At 33.8% G+C, this 23,157-nt stretch overlaps 1 protein-coding gene and 1 pseudogene across 3 annotated transcripts in view; one reads left to right on the plus strand and one right to left on the minus strand.

Annotated features, from left to right (window-relative positions):
- LOC138310698 (inversin-like) overlaps positions 1–23,157 on the plus strand; it is a 108,209-nt gene that overhangs the window by 53,888 nt on the left and 31,164 nt on the right. The window lies entirely within an intron of this gene.
- On the minus strand, positions 2,890–12,478 carry LOC138310766 (uncharacterized; annotated as a pseudogene).

Below are 23,157 nucleotides of genomic sequence, written 5' to 3' on the forward strand. Positions count from 1 at the left end.
TACACATTCCTATCTATTGAGAGGGGAGGATCCTCCTACATGCCATGCATGTGATTCTCCTCTCACAGTGGAGCATATTTTATTGCATTGTATTGATTTTAAACACATACGAGATAAATACTACGATGTCTCCGACATGTACACTTTGTTTCATGCCGTGAGACATAATCATATTTTTAATTATCTCAAAGAGATCGGTATTTTAAGCAAAATATGAACGTTTTCTCATCATACATCGTATCAACTCAACATTTCATCGTTTCTTCTCATGTGTTTTAGCCAAATTTATTTTATCCCATGCAAACCTTTTTTTATCAAATTAACGTTTACAATCTGTGTTTTAGTCCTTACTTGCTTTTTCTTACCCTGAACTTTTATCCTGATATTAATGCATGACTTGTAGTTCGGCCTAAATGACCTTAGTTGTCGATGGGCCGTAAAACTCAAACAAACAAACAAAAACAAATCATGCAACTTACTACAGTATTTTTTTAGTACGTATGGGACTGAATAAAGGCCTCTCCACTAGGCCAGGTGAGTTAAAAATAGAAGATTTAATCAGGAATAAGATCGCAATACAAATCATACTTGACCAATAACATTATTTGCTAATTATATTGATATAACTGGAAATCATAATAGAATAAGTGCAATTAAGACATGACTCTTAATATCACAGACTAAACAAACCGTCATATCTGATAGATTTACATTGAATGCATATGAAATAATGGCAATCAATATATTGACATTCAAAACTAAGTTGAAACCGGACAACATTATAATTTATAATTCATTAAATGTTTGTCATTTCTCATAACCAAACATACTATAGTTGTAAAAAAATATACATAACATTTGGTACTAAAGCAAGGTAAGTTAAAATAGAATAATTTCAAAGACTAAACAAAGTCATATCTGATAGATTTACATTGATGATTGCATATGAAATGATGACAATCAATATATTGACATTATAAACTAAGTTTAAACTGGACAACATAATAATTTAAGACACATCTTATGTAATATGCTGTGATTTCAAGATGAGAACTCTTAAATTAAAGGGACATGAACCTAATTAAACCATGTAAATTTGAAGCATTTGACATAATTACCCTTGAAATTTAGTTTTAAATATCAAATACGTTTACCACAAGATTTATTGACATATAAAGATGGGAATCAATGAAACATTACCAAACATCTATGCAGAAAAATACCGTTTTCCCAGCGTACATGGTGAAAGTTTCCTCGCCCGCCGCTATTTGAACTATATTTAGTACAAAAGTATCTCAACCAATCATCTATTACGATAACCAAAATAACCAGAAAACTCCCTTCTATCAGCCAATCACAAGAGGAGTTACAGAGGATTAAAAAGAGATCCGTAAAATGATGTAAAATCATCACTTGCATAGTAACCGATGTCGTAGGAAATAATGCCCCTCTCCCATATTTCACTACTATTTGAGGACTGCCCTGCAAACAATTTTTATCCTGATAATTATCATAGCTTTAAATAATAAGTTGAATATAAAAGATGTAGTTTAAAATGTTTCCAATCTATACTTCATAGTTTTATCGTCATTTGGAGTGTTTGAACGCTAGTAGACAGAATATAAATATGATGCAAGCTCTCCAAATATTAGGGAAATAACGTTATTTTCCTTTACATCATGTTCCTTATTCGCCATGAAAATTTTTGTAAAACAATTTCCATACCAGCATAGGAGACTTCATATCTATTTAGGCCTACATTTAATATTCATTATTTTTGACATGCCAATCTGTCTGTTGTAGTTTATGTCCTAATTTTTAAACTGCCCCTTGAAGTTCGTCCCCGAAATCGCTTTCATGTTTATAACTGTTGGTGTGTTTAACACCGTGTATTCTGTAACAAGACACTCTGATTAATGATGAAATTAATATATATGAAAAATTGAAAATATGATGTTTGTGTGTGTGGTTCATGGGTAGGCCACATGGGTTTATTACAAACGATATACAGCAAAGAGATATGGGAACAGCACATGTGTATGTTCCATGTGCTACCCATAACTCATCTATAAATCGTATCATTTGTAACGAACCCCTGTGGGTACTGGTAGGCCTATAGCTAGTTGGTGGGGGTGGAGGGGGAGTAGCGGGGGTTGTTATCACTGACATGCTGGTACCATGGTCATTTACTAGTACCTGTTCATTTTCTAGAAGATTCGAGCCATTCTCTAATTAAGATTTATAAAGGCATTCTTATCATTAAAAGACTTCAAATGACTTCATTTCAATTTAAATAAAGATTGTGTAAAACATGTAGGCCCTAGGCCTAATAACTACTTATAGAAATGAGGGTACTAATCTGTATGAACACCGGCAGTCAAATCGACTCGAAGATAATACTTACATATTAGTATGGGATGAAGATACAAGGTAACAAGTAAAATAAAATTCACATGTATGGATGTTCTTACGCATAGGAAGTCAACACACCGCCCATTTTACCTCTAATTGCCCGAGGACGTCACTTGGGTTCCGCTCCTGTCTGGCTGCAGCATGGAGTCGCCATTTTTGTATAAAATACCCCGCGCGCGCCAGAAGACAGTATCAATATTCTGTGATATGATATGACGGTCTATTTTTATCACATTTGAGGTAGGTATTCCCCCTGTTTTCCCGTCGTTTTAGATAACCAATCATTGTAATGAAATATCCAATAAACATCTGAAAACCATGTCTAAGCATACCGAACAACTTATTTAAGGTTCATGTCCCTTTAAAGAACCAACTGTTGCAGTCTTGACACACACCAAGTGTACTTTTTCTCAAGAGACTGCAGTTCATGAAGATGCAGTTGCAGTTCCATCATGGTTGCTTCTGGAATGACTACCATCATTGGTTGCTTCTGGAATGACTACCCCAATTCCGCAACACAACACATTCACTATCATCTACCAACTTAACATCCCTCCCAGATAAACCAAAAGTTTGTAGTTTGACCTCTACATCATCCATGGTGAACGGATCCCCCAGTTCTTTGACAGCAGTGTGTCCGTCTGTGTCGCTAATCATGCCATCCATCCATATCTGTTCTGGTGACCAATTTCCTTCTGTCCTCAACTGATGCCGATTCCAGGCCTGACGGAATTCATTTAACTGCTGATTAATGTCTGACACAAACACTAGTTGAATGGCACAAATGTGGTAGTCTTGGGATGGGTCCAGAATACCTCTATCCTCCATTCTGTAAAACCTGTGGTAGAACTGCTCAGCCACATTAGTCTGCACATCCCTCCACAGCCTCTCAATCCGTCCGGTAATGTAACTGTTGCGTCCAGCATCACGCACCAAGTTCATGAACAATGTCACCTGAATGTTTTCACCGCCATAAGATCTAACACGAGATGGCAAACCATACTCAAGGACTGCACCTAAAAACAAGTCCAATACAGTTGCAGATCTGTTGTTTGGCCCACATTTCAGGTATGTGATCAGGCGTGAGAATCCATCGATGCAACCATGGGTCACAATACCCCACCTGAAACACAAATAAAAAGGGATAAAACAAACATTATGACAAGAAAGTTAAAGCTGCATTTGATATGATGCTAGCAGTATGCCAACGATAACGACAAGAGACAACTACTTAAAAGTAATTATACAAGTCAATGGCAAACTAATAGCTTCTTCCCCAAATTGTGATCGTGGTTGCAAAATTCTCTTACAGTCAATTTCCTCAATATGATTGGCTTAGAAATTGCTCGCAGATACTAGCGCTCCTAGCGGCAGTGTATTCAACAACTTTGATTTTACCGGGAATTTTAAATAGCAAATTTTGAATATGAAAGTTACCGATATAAGCGTATCTGTAACGTTGAAATAGGAATAGTATATTACGGCTTTTATATCCTTATTATATACACTATCCAAAAGATCTTCTGTTTGAAAATTTTCACCTGAATTGTTTACAAAGTATCTAGACTTTTCGTTCCCAAAATGGTGTTTACAATGAATGAAGACGTTTCGTCCCAAAAATGCTTCGCTCCGAAGCTGGTTCCCCCCAGTCGTTTACTCCCTATTAGTGACAGTTATCCCGCAACGGAAAAAAATGAAATCAATATTTCACCTCGAACATCAAAATTGATACCTTAATGAATTTTGTAATTTGAATCAAATTTGTCTCGGAGCAAATACATTTCATGGCGAAATGGAGATGCATTTATCACGGCTGTGTTATGGCACATGGCCTTCATCCGGAACTACAATGGAAGAAAGACAACTCTAACAAAATTTTGGACAAACTTGGTCTAATGATAAAATAGTACGTGACAGACGGTGAACATTTTGTAGATGTCCAAGGTGGCGTAATCTTAAAACTAACGGCAGTTAATAAGGTATGAATATTTACCACATCCATAATTATCGATAATTTTATAAGCACATGTATAAATATCAGATTATATCCATATACTAAAGTACGTTCAGAGATTACCACTAAACCATACTTTTAAAACATTTTAGTTATTTTCACCACAGGAGCTTGACGTTCTGATCATATACATACAGCATATTCATTAAACTGGGTAATACAAAGTAAATTTTTGGCCGAATGACATAAATCATATATGGAATGTTCATATAACTCGAAGTGATATTTTTTGGACTACTAGATCGACGAAAATGCCGATTTCTTTTTCATAATTCTTCCGTAAAACGCCACTTAAAAAGCTGTTTCAATCTGTAACAAATGTAGAGAAATTAATTGTGAATTGTTTAGCAATTATCCTGAGTTATATTTTACCAACAAGCATCAGAGATTAGCAATTAAAACTTACATAAACATATTCCCGACTCTCACTTGCATTGTGTGATCACTCGAACGGAACTAATCTCTACCACCTGGCACAGTCTTAGAAATGCAATCGCACAAAAGCCCACATGATCACTGTTTTTAGTGCGATTACATCTTAGGGTGTGAACAATGTTAGTTTTTTTAACTTTTCACTCAACAAAATAGACTTTACGCTTTTCATGATCAGCACCATCATTTTCTGTATAACTTATTAATTTACCACTGTACCCATGCATACGTGTGTATATTTATACTTCTTTGTGCACATTATATAACAACTGCTATATTACAAACAATTTATGAAGGACAAAACTCTTACATGTAAGAACAGGAGGACTGAAGAACAGCGGGAATTAAACTTCAATAATATTTCCTCTATGCTGGTATTGGTATTTATGATTAAAATGTTTAATTATATGATATTAGCCTTTTCAGTAATTAATCTGTTAACACATTTATTGTTTCCTTATGTTTTACAGAATGTCAGCATGCATCAAGGATTTATAAGTGAGATCATCCTTGGCATGCATGTATCATTTCAACTGGAAACAGTATAGGAGAAGAATTGTGTGAACAAAAAGAAGTAATTTTCAACTGTGGAAGCTTAATATTGTAATAATTTTCAATCCGAAAAAATTACTATCATCATCTTCAAATTCCTTATTGTGAATTTAACTGTAATATGATTTAAGCATATACCTGACATTTGTTTATATTCTATGACATGTACATGCTTGAAATGAAATGAAATGAATAAATAAAAGATAATTTAAATTTAAAACACAATATGACATTAGCTGGTATATTTTTTGTCAAAAACATATTAAGCTTATCGTTCATAACACACTAATCATCACCTTCGAGACAATTTAATGAAAATCAATTAAACATTAATTTGTATAACACAGGTCGTCTTATGTTTTCCCCGCCTTGACTATCAATGTATTGATTTTACCTTTTTTTTCGGTCACCACATGAACTGCCTTTAAATCAATCACACCAATGAGACATACATTTACTGCATTCATTATAACACTGTAAGGCAATTCTGCAAGATCAGCGAACATTGTTGATTTACCTTGAATATCTACATGCACAGTATGGTACCATATGTAACAGGATAGGAGAAAATGTAGCGGCAAGACCGGGATTCGATCCCGGGACTCTCCGAACACTAGCTGAGTGCTCTACCGTGCTCTACCTGGTCATCGATAATCGACGCAGTCCAGTCCCGCTACACTCCTCCCTCCTTTTTTGAATACATACGAGACCCTTTCAAACACCACAACCGTTGGTTATTTAGTTGGGTGCCAATTCTGTAACAGGAGAGAGAAGAAAATGTAGCTCTTCCGACTGAGCTACCTGATCACCGATAATCAACCCAGTCTGATCCCGCTACAAATATTTATCTGGTTATTTTATCTCCCTTCCTATTTTCAATCTACCTTTATGACTTAGAATCTTACCTGGTGGAAAAGAATATTTTGTCTTACAAATCTCGACAAATTATGCACACTGTGATTGTTGCAAGCTAAACTACGTATCCGCTAGCTGATTACTGTTGATTGTTAATGATCTCAAACACACTAATTACTTATTGTGCCAATTTATGTAAATATATTCTACTCTTTTCAAATATTCCTGATTACTATTCATGTGTAATATCTCAAAACATTGACATGTGCACGGAGTACGGCGGACCAGACAGCCGATGTTTTGGACATCTGCTAGATATTTCAGTTTCAGGTTACGGTGGCCAATAAAAGAAAACAAACACAATGCGGTTTTCATATGTTATTTCTTCTAAATACAACACTTTTTGTGCAAGTTGTCAAGCATTTATGGGGAATATTTTGCATTGAAATTGTCACCTTCATACATCGGTTTTGGGACTCCCTGGACATTGTATTTCCCCATTTTTTGATGCGCAAAATATACTGATAGTAGATTTTTTAAGCATTTTCAGCCCTAAAAAGTACCTGCGCAAATTATACCAGTTTTTACGGTATATGATATTGGAATGTATCCCAAACTTTTTATCATATTATTTGCCAATAACACTGTTATGATATCAGAAATATCTGATGGTCTACAACAAATGTTACATGAATTTTAACAATATTGCATAACATGGAAATTAGAACTTAATATCAGAAAGATAAAAATTGTGATATTCTCAAGACGTAAATCGGTACAACAACACCAGTTGATGTTATGGAATACAGAATTAGATTTATAAGAATTGTTTACATATCTAGGTACAGAAAATAATGTTAATGGTAGCGTTTTTAAAGAAAGGGAAAAAAACCTGCTGAACAAACAATTAAATCGGTGTTTGCTATTTATAAGAAATAAAGGAATGTATCTCTTCCTGTTCATCTTAAACTGAAAATATTTGATTCACTTGTAATGACAGTTTTAGTATACTCATCAGAGGTATGGGGATTTGAAAATAAAAAATGTTGTAGAAAAATTCAGTTGTAATTTTGTAAAACAATCCTGAAGTTAAGAAAGTGTACAAACAATTTCATGGTCTATGGTGAGCTAACAAGTTATCCGGTTTGAATTGAAGTTCGGATACAATGTATATCAATCAACTTGCTGTTTTACAAAAGAATAATTACAAAACTTGTAAAAAGTAGACCAATTGACCAATTTATTCAAAAAATCACGTGGTGATATTGATAAGTCTTCTAGAGGACAGACATATTCTATATTTAAGACATTTTGGCATCGAAAAGTATGCCTCTTGTCTTTCTCTGCTGCAAAACAATACTTGTTAACTGATACTGTGGTCCCAGGAACTTGATGACAATAGTCATTAAGAATGGATATTTTCATTAACATCAAATTAACAAGGAAAATGCTGAATGTGTTTATAAAATCATTTGACATATAACATCATAGGAAATATTAGAATGGGCTTCCAAGATTTTAGTATGTGTCTCTTATTTTACACCTTGGTGTCCAAGGAATCCTCAAAAGTCCAAACTGAAGGAACACCCAGCCAAATTTATTTCTTATTGTACAAAAACTACAGTAGTATTGAGCTTAGAAATATCCCAGTGGGCACACAACATCCGGAGGACGTTTTTATTAGGTCCGATCGCAACGTTGCATTTAGGTTGCAAAAGGTTGCAAATGAAAGTTTGGGGAACGTTTATTGACAACGTCCCCACGAATGTTTTCATATAATGGTTTTCACAACGTTTGTATGTTACGTTGTTTATTTTCATTATTCTAGTATTTTGAAGTACAATCAACAACAAAAATATAGTGTTTATATAATATTTTAATGTCTTCTGCTCATCCCGCATGAAATAGGTGCAACAACTTCCACCTAGACTGTTTGTGTAGGAGCCATTTCACGTACTTCCGTGTGGACTTATGTAAGCATTTTCATCTGTAAAAGAAAAACAGAATATAAAACATTAAACATCTATATAATGATTTAGACGATACATTTTTCCATGTGCCGGTACGTTATTACATAAATAAAAACACAAATGGTATACAGGCACATCAGAGAATTTGTATAAGTTACATGTATTATGTGTATACATACTCATAATACTGACTACACATATAGTTTTTAAATAACTAACCGCGATATAATATAATAAACACATTCTTTTAAAAACAAGTTTGAATACGAATCAACAAAGACTTACCTTGAAATATCTGGCGATATCTGGAAGTTATCCTGTTTGGATGCTGTCGAGGCTAAGAAATGTTATCCGTGTAAAGCACGTTGTGTACACAAAAGTTTTCAATAATGAACAAAGAACCGAAGTGAAATAACCGCGCAAACACCAAACTAAATCTTTACGAGTTTCCATTCCTAGTTTCTGTTGTGTGCAGGGAAAATATGTAAAATGTCATGTAAATAAAATCACAATTTTATTGATATAAAAGACGCTTTATTCTAATGATTTTAAATTTTTTGTTTTAAATAGTTAATACCGACCCCTAGCGGATAAAACTTTTAAATGAAAGGGAGGTAACACAACTCTTTTATCATAACTCAGTAGTTTACAATATTTGACGTAATAATCGGTATGTAAACTTGGTATTTATAATTATACTTTTTTGTTTTGTTTTCATCTATTCAATTAATACCTATAGTATCTGTAATTCAAACAAGAGGCCCATGGGCCTTAATAGTCATCCGACTCATGGCACAAAACAACAAAGTCACAGTATAAAGTAATTGGTTAACGATTAATATAAACAATACAAGAACTCCTTAGTTGAATATGAGTGAAGTTTCTGAAAAAGGTAAATGTCATTTGTTGAACAAACTTGGTAGCGCCTTCATCCAAATATGGTCGAAACCCATTCAAGGAATAAAGGAGGAGTCAGATTTAAAAAAGCCAAATTCAGCAAAGCTCCCATTTTGGACCTCGGCCATACTATCCGCCCATGGGTCTTACCTTGGTCCTTTATAAAATATGATTGTCCTTACCTAAAGTTCCCCGCTTCTGAATCAATTAAAACCCCTATAAGACCAATTTTCATTGAGATCGGAGACTGAAACCTTAAAACAGAAGTGGGCCAGCGACCATCTTGGAATAACAAAATCTTTACGAAATGTTTGCATGTTGTTCGGGCATCAATTAAAACCCCTATAGACCAATTTTCATTGAGATTCGGAGACTGAAACCTTAAAATAGGAAGTGGGCCAGTGGCCATCTTGGAATACCAAAATCTTTACGAAGATGTTTGCATGGTATTCGGCATCAATTTAAAACCCCCTATAGACCAATTTTCATTGAGATCGGAGACTGAAACCTTAAAACAGGAAGGAGGCCAGTGGCCATCTTGGAATACCAAAATCATTACGAAAATGTTTGCATGTTGTACGGCATCAATTAAAACCCCCTATAGACCAATTTTTCATTGAGATCGGAGACTTAAACCTTAAAACAGGAAGTGGGCCAGCGACCATCTTGGAATATCAAAATCTTTACGAAAATGTTTGCATGTTGTTCGGGCATCAATTAAAACCCCTATAGACCAATTTTCATTGAGTTCGGAGACTGAAACCTTAAAACAGGAAGTGGGCCAGCGGCCATCTTGAAATACCAAAATCTTTACGAAAATGTTTGCATGTTGTTCTGGCATCAATTAAAACTCCTATAGACCAATTTTTCAATAGAGATCGGAGACTGAAGAGCCTTAAAACAGGAAAGTTGGTGCCAGCTAAAAATAAGAAAAATTTGCCCTTTCTGGAGCCCACGCACTCAGTTCCCCAGGGTTGGAGGGTATCTACACAATCTATGTTGTTTATTAAATGGGGGATGGGTGGATAGGTGGGGGGAGGTGGGTTGTTTTTTCCCACAGATGGTTTTGTTTTTGCTACTGAGCAAAAGAGGTATTGGGTTTGTTAGGGTAATTTCCGATATAAGGATGGGGGGTTATGAGTGTAAGGTAGTGAGAAATAGCCTAAGAATTGTTGAATAAGTTGTGGGTCCGCAGAGTGGGTGACCCATCCCTCAACCCAGATGGGATGGACCATGCCTCCATTTGACATCAAATATGATTATCCTTCCGCAATAATGTTTTACACTAAATATAGATGAAATCCATCCAAGGATGAAGGAGGAGTAGGATTTTAAAGCTAACTTAAGAAAATATGCCCTTTGGGGGGCCCAACCCCTCAGCCCCTAGGGGTTGGACCACGCTCATTTATATAAAATATGATTGTCCGTCCCCAATGATGTTTCACACCAAATATATGGATGAAATCAATCCAAGCATGAAGGAGGAGTAGGATTTCAAAGCTAAAATTAAGAAAATTTGCCTTTTTGGGGGCCCCACCCCTCAGCCCCTAGGTGTCGGACCAGGCTCATTTATATAAAATATGATTACCCTTCCCAAAATAATGTTTCACACTAAATATAGATGAAATCCATCCAAGGATGAAGGAGGCGTAGGATTTTAAAGCTAAAATTAAGAAAATTTGCCCTTTTGGGTTTTTTTTTTTTTTTTTTTTTGGGGGCCCCGCACCTCTGACCCTAGGAGTCGGACCAAGCTCATTTATATAAAATATAATTGTCCTTCCCTAATGAAGCTTCACACCAAATATGGATGAAATCAACCAAGGATGAAGGAGAAGTAGGATTTTAAAGCTTAAATTAAGAGAATTTGCCTTTTGGGGCCCCACCTCTCAGCCCCTAGGGGTCGGACCAGGCTCATTTATATAAAATATGATTGTCCTTCCCAAATGATGTATCAAACCAAAATATGGATGAAATCCATCCAAGGATGAAGGAGGAGTAGGATTTTAAAGCTAAAATTAAGAAAATTTGCCCATTTCTGGGCCCCACCCCTCAGCCCCTAGGGGTCGGACCAAGCTCATTTATATAAAATATGATTGCCCTCCCAAATAACGTTTCACACTAAATATAGATGAAATCCATCCAAGGATGAAGAAGGAGTAGGATTTTAGAGCTAAAATTAAGAAAATTTGCCCTTTTGGGGCCCCGCCCCTCTGACCCTAGGGGTCGGACCAAGCTCATTTATATAAAATATAAATTGTCCTTCCCTAATGAAGCTTCACACCAAATATGGATGAAATCAACCCAAGGATGAAGGAGGAGTAGGATTTTAAAGCTAAAAATTAAGAAAATTTGCCTATTTCGGGGCCTCACCCCTCAGCCCCTAGGGGTCGGACCAGGCTCATTTATATAAAATATGATTGTCCTTCCCCAATGATGTTTCAAACCAAATATGGATGAAATCCATCAAAGGATGAAGGAGGAGTAGGCTTTTGTATAAATAGTCTTACGCACGACGCACGGCGCACGACGACGGACAAAACACGATGACAATAGGTCATCCTGACCTTCGGTCAGATGACCTAAAAATAAAAATATTTACAATTACAAAAAATGATTTTATTAGTTAATAATTATTGAAAAAAATAAGGCCTACTTGTATGTATCACTATTTGAATAGATTCATTTGCTTCCTTTAAAAGTTGTTTCCAACAATAATACTTTTTGAAATATATTAAATTATTGTCAAAGTTTTTTTCCTAACCATATAAAAACATTCCCAGGACGTCAAATGCTAATATCGTGAGGACGTTTGAGAAAAACGTTCTCAGAACATTGTCAGAATGTCCCCGACGTCGCAATCTAAATAAAACGTTGCCAAAATGTTGTCCGGACGTTATGTGCCCACTGGGATATTCCTCCTAATATCAAGACCGAGCCATTTAGTACTCTCAGTACTTTGATTTTTAGGTGATCTGCTCCTTTGTCAAGACGCAAAACAATTACAATTACATAATATGATACAATCAGTAATATTAATACGGGAAAATGAAAGTAGACAGAGAAAATTGTGCTTCCAGTTTCCATTTTGGGTCAGCAAAAATTAATTGTGTGGTCGCTTAAAAATATGTTTTTGCCCAAGCACTGATAACTAATATTTACCTGATCAGTCGCATATGTCCATCCATATGCCATATTAGCTGTTGGGAACTGGCACCCTGTATGTCCTACGGGAGATAGTGCTGCTCCATCGTTGGGCTGTCCAATGTGGATCCACAAGCATCAAAGAAGATCTTACTCTACTCCTCTCCACTTTAATCCCTCTACTTCTTAAATAGCCATTCATCATCCCAAAAATAATAATTGAAAATGTAAATAGCTGCTTTAAAACTATAATTATTAAACCTATATAAATTTTATAAGACTGCTTGTGTTTGATTGGGCAGTAAAGCAATTCTGTTTTCCCCTCTGGCTTTAACATGTACTGCCTTCTAGAAATGTACACTCATCATGGAATTATTTTCACTAAAAAGTAACGATAAAGCCACAGGAAGATAACATAAAAAAGACAATTTTTTATCAGTATTAATTATAATAAAACATACATGTTGTTAAAGGACAATTCAGTGAGGCTAATTAGTTACATATCCATGAAGCAAAATATAACATAAATGTATTGTTCTACATTCCTTATGAAACATATGGCAAGAAATAGTGACAAATTCCACAACATTGTTAGTATTTTTGATTAATACCATTGAAATTCCAAATTGTTGATCAATACGATTAAGCAGGTACAACATGTATGTTGTACCCTCACCTGAGTCAAAGTCACGCACGTTAAACAAATGCAATACATATAACCACTGATGAGTTGATGAAATTATTTTTAGACAAGAACATGCATGTAATAATTTTAACTACAATGGGTGAGTTCATTGTTTTTTTCTATCAATCAACAATATTTCAGTTTACTTTGATTATGTTTTTTCTTCTATCCAAATCAACCTGTTTTTAGTTTATGCCTGAAGAATTTTGTATGGTATGTTTTGCCTTCAGTTTTCCCCATAGCAACACCAAATACAAAGGTGTTATAAGAGACTTATATTTGACCTGTAGCATGCTATGATACAAGTTCTATTTAATTCACATAAATGGCCTTGAAATCATTCCAAAAAGTCCAAAGGCAAAGTGAGTCAAATATGCTACTTGTTGGCACTTTTTAGCATTTAACACAAGTTACCAGGGGATAAAGAGATTATTGCACGCTACAGAGTGTTATCTGCCCTTGCAGGAAGGTATTGATTTTGGATGCCATTGTGTTTGCAAACATAACGTCATATGGTTTTTAGAGAAAACAATGGGATATTTTGCTCACAACATAATGATGTCACAATTGATACCTACCTGAAAGGGAGGTTAACTTATGTTAGTATGCAAAGACAGGATAACTTCATCTTACTGTAAACTAACTACCTGAATGTGATTAAATTTTTGTGTATTTCGTGGGCGATTAGTATTCGCGAAAATAAATTGTCATGAAAAATACTTCATCTGCAAGTAAATTAAAAGCTTTTTAACTGTAAAAATATCGAGAAAAATTATATTGCCATGAAAATATCATTAGGCATATACGAAAATGACGGAATCAAATCGCCGCAGAAATTAGTTGGGGGTTATAATACTGTGATGAATGACTACATATTTGTTCAAATTAAATGGCCTTGAACTTATATTCTCGCTTTTTGATTTTCCAGTCGGACCCACACTACAGTGTGCTGCCTACTGGTTGCTTTGTTGTAATTGTATGTCTGTTCTAGTCGCGAACACAAGGCTGATATCAATGCTCAAGACTTGGAGGTAAGTGGGACCGGCGGTCAGAATGATCAGTATAGAGCTTTAAAATCATGGGGTCAATATTTCGAGGTTTCCTATAAAGAGCATATTCACTGAGGTTAAAACTTTACAGTTTACTCATTTCTAGAATTCCTTAAACTATTGTTTTCAGGTGAAACAATGAATTTCTGAATACTTAGCTGATTTTTAGAATGCACGGATCTTAGTGAAAATGTGAATTATAGCAAAAATAAACCACCGTATAAAAACTTAGATCAACAAAAATACTAAAAGTACATGTATTTGATGATTAAAAAAGTAATAACAAAATTAAATACATGCATGGTTGATATCTTAAGATGTATTTTGACTATGATAAAGAAAGATGAAGGTCACTTTTATCAATATCTTTTTTTACCTTTCTGCTACAGGGTATGACCAGCTCTTACATTGGGCCTGCAGCAAGGGCCATTTAGACTCAGTCAAACTCATCATCGAAATATAACGCCTTCCCTAACCACATGGAGTTCACAGAAGATAGGTATGTTTTGATTTGTATATTCTTGTATAGCTCTGTCAAGTTTCTACTGATCAGCATGAGGCTCGCTGAGTGATGATCACTTCAAAACTTTAACTTGCGTTGATTTATCTCTAGCTTCTTGATAGACACATATTGATTATTTTTCTCCCAAGCTTTAAAAAAGGATGAACTTTCATACTCAATGTGTGAGATAGAACTGAATGATTCAGTAATAAAGGCTGTAATGGGAGTCTATTTATAGCTTAGTTATAATAAATAATGGCTACCAATGTACAGAATACTGAAATCAAGTTATTGCCCCTTCATAAATGCAGTTTGCTTTTAATGTAAAGAAATCATTATATAAATAGTTAAAATTTATATAGAGTTGGGGCATCAAAGTTTTTACAGTTTGAATATAATGTTTACAAAAAAATTTACCAAATGTATTTGTTATTTTTAGGTATACACCTTTTAGACTATGCCCTGATGGAGTGAGCATCATGACGTGGCTCAGTATAATGATTGAGCTCGGGGCTCTGTCGATCACCGGTAAATAACAGGAAATCAGCAGCAGTCAAAATACAGGTAAGATATTCCTAGGTAAAAAATTTGTGCTGTCCATTCTTTGTCTGGCTTTTCTTCTATCCATCGTTTCATCTGTCTGTTCTTTTTTCATCTGTTGGTTCTTTCTATCCATCTATCTGTTCATCAGTCCACACCTTTTCTCCATACTTTCGTCTGTGTGTTCGTCCTTATATATTTGTTTTTTTTGTTCCATCCTTTTTCCCTTTTAAAATGTCCCTCCTTCCATCCATCATCTAGTTTTTAACATTCTTCTGTCTATATATTTGTACATCTGTTCTGCCATCCTTGATTGTTTTCTGTCCATCTCTTTGTCTTTTGATCCATCTTTTTGTCCTCCCAACTTCCATTCTGTTTCTTCATCCTCGCACATGATATTTTGCTTTTAGTGAAAAACCTAGTCATCTCATAAACTATATACTTTTGACTAATAAACTTTAAGTTTGAAAAGATTCATGGAAAGATAGCATCCTTTCACATATAATCATACTTTCTTTCGGTACATTTAATTTGAAGTTAGTTTTGCAGGATTTTTGTAGGGATGATCTTTTTTGTGATTTCTCTTGGACATGGCTATGAGCAACAAAAAGTTTTTATTCACAAATTATAGGAAAATGGTTAATTCATTTATACAATATACATGAGATAAACTTAAGCCAGATAACAAAAACTTAAAAACAGCTTTAAGTGCTTGACTTTCACTGAAGAATCATTAATTTTAATATTTAAGCTTTAAGTGCTTTTAGATTTTAATCATTAACTTATTGAATCTTTCACAACTTTTATTCATTAACCCTAAAACTACACAACATTTAGACTCTTCTAAATCAAAGACTATACTGGTCCATTATGAAATTTCAGGGAAGTGAATGATTCTCAATATTATAATGATAAAGTAACAATTCTACATAGTACAACTGTAAAATGGTAAAGTAACAATTCTACAACAGTACAACTGTAAAATGGTTAAAGTAACAATTCTACAATAGTACAACTGTAAAATGGTAAAAGTAACAATTCTACAATAGTACAACTGTAAAATGGTAAAGTAACAATTCTACAAAACAGTACAACTGTAAAATGGTAAAGTAGTAACAATTCTACAATAGTACAACTGTAAAATGGTAAAGTAACAATTCTACAATAGTACAACTGTAAAATGGTAAAGTAACAATTCTACAATAGTACAACTGTAAAATGGTAAAGTAACAATTCTACAATAGTACAACTGTAAAATGGTAAAGTAACAATTCTACAATAGTACAACTGTAAAATGGTAAAGTAACAATTCTACAATAGTACAACTGTAAAATGGTAAAGTAACAATTCTACAATAGTACAACTGTAAAATGGTAAAGTAACAATTCTACAATAGTACAACTGTAAAATGGTAAAGTAACAATTTCTACAATAGTACAACTGTAAAATGGTAAAGTAACAATTCTACAATAGTAAAACTGTTAAATGGTAAAGTAACAATTCTACAATAGTACAACTGTAAAATGGTTAAAGTAACAATTCTACAATAGTACAACTGTAAAATGGTAAAGTAACAATCTACAACAGTACAACTGTACAATAGTACAACTGTAAAATGGTAAAGTAACAATTCTACAATAGTACAACTGTAAAAATGGTAAAGTAACAATTCTACAATAGTACAACTGTAAAATGGTAAAGTAACAATTCACAATAGTACAACTGTACAATAAAGTAAACAATTGTAACAACTGTAAAGTACAATTCTACAATAGTACAATACATTCTACAACTGTAAAATGGTAAAGTAACAATTCTACAATAGTACAACTGTACAATGGTAAAGTAACAATTCTACAATAGTACAACTGTACAATGGTAAAGTAACAATTCTACAACATAAACAACTGTACAATAGTACAACTGTAAAATGGTAAAGTAACAATTCTACAATAGTACAACTGTAAAATGGTAAAGTAACAATTCTACAATAGTACAACTGTAATGGTAAAGTAACAATTCTACAATAGTACAACTGTAAAATGGTAAAGTAACAATTCTACAATAGTACAACTGTAAAATGGTAAAGTAACAAATTCTACAATAGTACAACTGTAAAATGGTAAAGTAACAATTCTACAATAGTACAACTGTAAAATGGTAAAGTAACAATTCTACAACAGTACAAACTGTAAAATGGTAAAGTAACAATTCTACAACAGTACAACTGTAAAATGGTAAAGTAACAATTCTACAATAGTACAACTGTAAAATGGTAAAGTAACAATTCTACAATAGTACAACTGTAAAATGGTTAAAGTAACAATTCTACAACAGTACAACTGTAAAATGGTAAAGTAACAATTCTACAACAGTACAACTGTAAAATGGTAAAGTAACAATTCTACAACAGTACAACTGTACATAGTACAACTGGTTAAAGTAACAATTCTACAATAGTACAACTGTACAATGGTAAAGTAACAATTCTACAACAGTACAACTGTAAAATGGTAAAGTAACAATTCTACAATAGTACAACTGTACAATGGTAAAGTAACAATTCTACAATAGTACAACTGTAAAATGGTAAAGTAACAATTCTACAATAGTACAACTGTAAAATGGTAAAGTAATTCAAAAAATAGTACAACTGTACAATAGTACAACTGTAAAATGGTAAAGTAACAATTCTTACAATAGTACAAACTGTAAAATGGTAAAGTAACAATTCTACAATAGTACAACTGTAAAATGGTAAAGTAAACAATTTCTACAATAGTACAACTGTAAAATGGTAAAGTAACAATTCTACAACAGTACAACTGTAAAATGGTAAAGTAACAATTCTACAATAGTACAACTGTAAAATGTTAAAGTAACAATTCTACAACAGTACAACTGTAAAATGGTAAAGTAACAATTCTACAATAGTACAACTGTACAATGGTAAAGTAACAATTCTACAACAGTACAACTGTAAAATGGTAAAGTAACAATTCTACAATAGTACAACTGTAAAATGGTAAAGTAACAATTCTACAATAGTACAACTGTAAAATTGGTAAAGTAACAATTCTACAACAGTACAACTGTAAAATGGTAAAGTAACAATTCTACAACAGTACAACTGTAAAATGGTAAAGTACAAACAACCTGTAAAATGGTGTAACGTAACAATTCTACAATAGTACAACTGTAAAATGGTAAAGTAACAATTCTACAATAGTACAACTGTACAATGGTAAAGTAACAATTCTACAACAGTACAACTGTAAAATGGTAAAGTAACAATTCTACAATAGTACAATTAGTACAATTCTGTACAATGGTAAAATGGTAAAGTAACAATTCTACATTAGTACAACTGTAAAATGGTTAAAGTAACAATTCTACAATAGTACAACTGTAAAATGGTAAAGTAACAATTCTACAATAGTACAACTGTACAATGGTAAATGTAACAATTGTAAATAGTAACAACTGTACAATAGTACAACTGTAAAATGGTAAAGTAACAATTCTACAATAGTACAACTGTAAAATGGTAATTAAAGTAACAATTCTACAATAGTACAACTGTAAAATGGTAAAGTAACAATTCTACAACAGTACAACTGTAAAATGGTAAAGTAACAATTCTACAACAGTACAACTGTAAAATGTTAAAGTAACAATTCTACAACAGTACAACTGTAAAATGGTAAAGTAACAATTCTACAATAGTACAACTGTACAATGGTAAAGTAACAATTCTACAATAGTACAAACTGTACAATAGTACAACTGTAAAATGGTAAAGTAACAATTCTACAACAGTACAACTGTAAAATGGTGAAGTAACAATTCTACAATAGTACAACTGTAAAATGGTAAAGTAACAATTCTACAATATTGATATTATAACTGTTAACCAACTTCATTTTGCGTACAATTTATTTTCATGAATTTCCTGAACATTGTTAATTCGTGAAAGTTTTTTATCCACAAATTGACATCTTCAATAATTCTTTCACAATTAAATTAAAACGTATTTCCATTCATTTTTAAATCTGCGTAACTCCATAGTCCCGAATATGTTTTCAAACAAAATTGTGAAATTTAGTTGCCGTGAAAGAAAATTGGTTCACAGTATTTAAAAAATCGAGCCAGAGTGATTAAAATTTTACTCTAATGAAATGTATAAGTGTATAGAGTCCATGTTGATTTCAATTCCTTCCATTTCAATGACAGGGATTTAATGTTAGATACTCTTTTGAATTGGAAATTTTTTGTTAAGTTTTGTTGGGCTACATATTCTTTAGACTGATACTACACATTGTATGGGTGGTAACTTTCATGGGCAGCACGGTTTTTGCAGCAATACAGTGTCCTTTTTAGGTCAAATAAAGTGCCAGAATGAAAGCTTTAGGCCTGTTTCTATGTCATTATGATGTTATCTATTAACAAGGAACCGTAACAATTCAGATTTGATACATGATCTGAGAGAATTGAATGTACATTGTGTATAGAAATGGAACTGATCTTGCTTACTTTGAAACATGAAAGATTTTCACGTTTGCCGCCCTTTCTAAATGTTCACAATGGCTACAGATTTGATTATCTGGAGCTCAAACTTTTAACAAACGGTCTTATGAATATTGAAACATCCAAACTCATCTTTATAGAAATAATTGTCAGTAAAGTATACTTATATAATCATGTATTTTTGTGAGCATATTCAATTACCATGTATGGCAAACATAGATTGTAGCTTTGTGTAGAATTTGTACTCATGAATTTGGATGGTTTTAAATAGGATGGTCTGAAAAGCTTATGGAAATGTTGTTAACTTAGGTCGGCAGATGGAATTTACACTTGATTTAATACAAATTTTATTTACACGAAAACACACATTATAAAAACACTATTTGTCATACTTTATAGGACAAATATATTGTAAAAAGTGAGTTTCCTTTTTTGGAAAGGTGTATTTATTCATCTGATTTATATCCTTTTCAGTCAACATTTCGTGGATATCGGATACGGAAAACTTTCACAGAAAATAAACGCCTTTTGATGTTACACGATCAGCTAAGGAAAGAAGCTGTCAGGTAAGAAAGATAATTAATAAATCAAGTTATTGTAATACAATGTAGTTTATTTAATGTAATATTTAGATAGGTTCAAACATTGTTGACTTATAATCACAATCTGAAAACCCTGTGTGTTAATTTCAAAGATTTTTGTTGGTCCGGACCAACCTTTAACTCTTTCATCCCTGGAAATTTATGATGGACTGATCTAGTCATTGATTTAGAAGAGTCTAAATGTGTTTTCAGGGGTGAGTGAGCTGATGATACACAGGTAACTAGATTTACTGTTATCCGCCAGACTTATTTTTGACAAAATTTTAATTACTAGGGATACCCTTAGCATGTAAAATAATATAAGATAAAAATAATACGTAAAATAGATGTAATGAAATTTCAGGTTTTATTTGAGTTCCATTAAATTCCATCTTTGGTATCATCTCATTTGCTGAAATTGATATTTGACCTTCACAATTCAACAATTTTTAAAGCTCATTTTTTACTTCAATAAGTTTTGCTAAGGACTTTAATATCAAGGGACATTGGTGACAGATATTGGCCTACAATCTCTATATGATAGCAGGCTTATTATATATAAGTTCACAGTACATGCCATGATGTATACATGATTACCGGTATATCAACCTGCAAGTTAATTATTGAAAGGTCAACGAACAAAAGCATCACCCTGTCTCATCCCTTTAGCCTTTTAAATTTGGCCAAATCTTCCAGAAGATAGTTTCTGATTTTCGGTTGTTGTGCATGCAATTTTGTAAAAACCGTTCTTTTGATTAGAATGTACACTATGGTGCTAGGACTTTTTCACAAAAATTGCTGATATGACAAATCTAATGCAGTGAAGTTGTTTTGGACAGTCAACATATATCAGAAATGGATGATCAAAATCTTATATAGACGATATATACAGTGTGTTTCTACAAAATATTTAGCAATTTCAGTGTGTTATATGCAATCAGTTTGAATTTCATATCGAAGAACTTGTTTATATTTGTGACATAGTACGTATTTCCAAGGAGTTCCCTATGTATATATATTTCTGACAAGTGGAAATCTATTGTGGAAAATGATAATTAAAAACTGTATTACCCTAGTGTTGCCTAAAGAAAATGAAGAAAATAGTGTGTATACATGACTAAACGTCTTTTTTTGTAAATTCATAAATGGTAATATTGTCCCATGAGGCAAACCTTTTTTGAAAGAAACTTTGGATATGGCATTCAACGGAAATCAGAAAAATCCTGTACACTTCACAGACCAAGTGATCAGTTTGAACAGCTAACAGCATAGTCAAATGTGACTATGCAGGGAATTATTTCTGCATCATATTAAAAGTCGGAATGGGAAGTGGAGAATCAAAACCTTCTGTAATACATGTGACTAGAAAATCAGATTTTCCCGGATATCCGAAGAAAACAAAAAATGTTGTAGCATATTCTAATTCTCGTGGATCTCGTAGAAGCACTGCTAGTAGTGTTAATACAAGGAAAAGTGGCCAATCCAGGACATCTGCAAGGCAAAGCAGGAATTCATCAGATCTTCGAAAAAGTGAAAACGGATTTAGAACTTGTTCATCAGAACTAACTAGAAATAACACATCATTGTATGTATTCATAAAGAATGTTTTCAATTTTATATTTGAAAGCAAACTGGGTGGGTTGTAGTTCTGCATTTTCAGATAAAGTGATCTTGTCCAGGCCCTAGTTGTCTATACTACTTGTCAATGTAAATATATAATGGGGTCAAAGGTTACAACCTAGAGGAGGCAAAGATTCACCAGGGTTACATTTATGTCATCTCAGTTTCGTAACATGGAGAAAAGTGACCGAAGCTATGTTTGCTGTACTCAAAGGAATACTATTAAATGGAGACAATATTTGTTGTTAAATGTCATTTATTAATGACTTCTTCAATATTCAAGTTTGATATATAACATCATATGTTATTGATAAACATCAATAAAAATAAGAAAGGAGAATAAATATTTTAACTAAACAGAAAAGATGGGGTAGAAAATAGGCATAGATGACCAAGATCAATATCTGAACTGTTTAATCACATCAATGTAAATAAGTACAGATATGAAGGTGGTCATTTTACATATAATCACCCACAAGGAAAGAACTCATCTTCAACGTTTTTAGGTCATCTGACCCGAAGGGTCAGGATGACCTATAGTCATCATGTTTCGTCCGTCGTCGTGCGCCGTCCGCCGTCCGCCGTCCGCCGTGCGCCGTGCGCCGTGCGCCGTCCGCCGTGCGTTAACTTTTCACATTTTGAACTTCTTCTCAAGTTTGACCAGTGGGATTGAGCTGAAACTTACCTGAAATGATCCTGAGATGGTCCCGACAAAGTGTTGTTATTTTTCGAGTCGATCCAAAATCCAAGATGGCCGCCACAGCCGCCATCTTGAAAACACATTTTGAACTTCTTCTCAAATTCTACCAGTGGGATTTGGCTGAAATTTGCATGAAATGATCCTGACATGGTCCCGACAAAGTGTTGTTATTTTTCGGGTCGATCCGAAATCCAAGATGGCCGCCACAGCCGCCATCTTGAAAACACATTTTGAACTTCTACTCAAGTTCTATCGGTGCGATTTGGCTGAAACTTGCATGAAATGATCCTGACATGGTCCTGACAAAGTGTTGTTATTTTTCGGGTCGATCCGAAATCCAAGATGGCCGCCACAGCCGCCATCTTGAAAACACATTTTGAACTTCTTCTCAAGTTCTACCGGTGTGATTTGGCTGAAACTTGCATGAAATGATCCTGACATGGTCCCGACAAAGTGTTGTTATTTTTCGGGTCGATCCGAAATCCAAGATGGCCGCCACAGCCGCCATTTTGAAAACACATTTTGAACTTCTTCTAAAATTCTACCGGTGCGATTTGACTGAAACTTGCATGAAATGATCCTGACATGGTCCCGACAAAGTGTTGTTATTTTTCGGGTCGATCCGAAATCCAAGATGGCCACCACAGCCGCCATCTTGAAAACACATTTTTAACTTCTTC

The sequence above is a fragment of the Argopecten irradians genome, chromosome 16 (genome assembly GCF_041381155.1).
Source record: "Argopecten irradians isolate NY chromosome 16, Ai_NY, whole genome shotgun sequence".
Taxonomy (NCBI): domain Eukaryota; kingdom Metazoa; phylum Mollusca; class Bivalvia; order Pectinida; family Pectinidae; genus Argopecten; species Argopecten irradians.